The sequence below is a fragment of the Nannospalax galili genome, unplaced genomic scaffold, assembly GCF_000622305.1.
Source record: "Nannospalax galili isolate Female #2095 unplaced genomic scaffold, S.galili_v1.0 scaffold786, whole genome shotgun sequence".
Classification (NCBI taxonomy): domain Eukaryota; kingdom Metazoa; phylum Chordata; class Mammalia; order Rodentia; family Spalacidae; genus Nannospalax; species Nannospalax galili.
In genome coordinates, this window is record NW_008355774.1 from 2,732,506 (window position 1) to 2,733,379 (window position 874).

The following is an 874-nucleotide window of genomic DNA, read 5'->3' on the forward strand; positions in this document are numbered from 1 at the left end:
ATGGTCATTTTCACAATATTAATTCTTCCAATCCATGAGCATGGGAGGTCCTTCCATCTTCTGATGTCTTCCTCAACCTCTTTCTTTAAAGATTTAAAATTTTCATTTTAGAGGTCCTTAACATCTTTGGTCAGGTTTATTTCAAGTGTTTTTTTGTTTTGTTTTGTTTTTTTGCAGCTATTGTGAAGGGGAATGTTTCCATGTACTCTTTGATTGCTTGTTATTGGTATATAGAAAGGCTACAGACTTTTATAGGTTAATTTTGTAACCTGCCACTCTACTGAACGTGTTAATAATTTCTAGGAGTTTTTGGTGGAATTTTTGGCGTCTCTTAGACATATCATTTCATCTGAAAAAGGGGATAATTTGATCTCTTCTTTTCCAATTACTTATTTAATTTCCTGCTCTTGTCTTATTGCTCTTGCAAGAGTTTCATTTCAAGCATCATATTAACAAAGAGAGAAATAGTGGACAGCCTTGTCTGGCTCCTGATTTTAATGGGAATATTTCCAGTTTTTCTCCATTTAGAATGATGTTGGCTGTGGGTTTGTTATATATGGCTTTAATTATGTTGGGGTATGTTCCCTCCAGGTCATTTCCCTCTAGAACTTTTAACATAAAAGCATGTTGAATTATGTCAAAGGCCTTCTCTGCATCAATTGAGATGACCATGTGGTTCTTGTTGTTGAGCCCATTTACGTGATTTATGACATTTATTGACTTACGTATATTGAACCGTCCCTGCATCTCTGGGATAAAGCTGAGTTGATCATGGTGGATGATTTTTTTGATGTGTGTCTGAATGTGGTTTGCAACTATCTTCTTGAGACTTTTTACATCTATGTTCATTAAGGATATGGGTCTATAGTTTTCT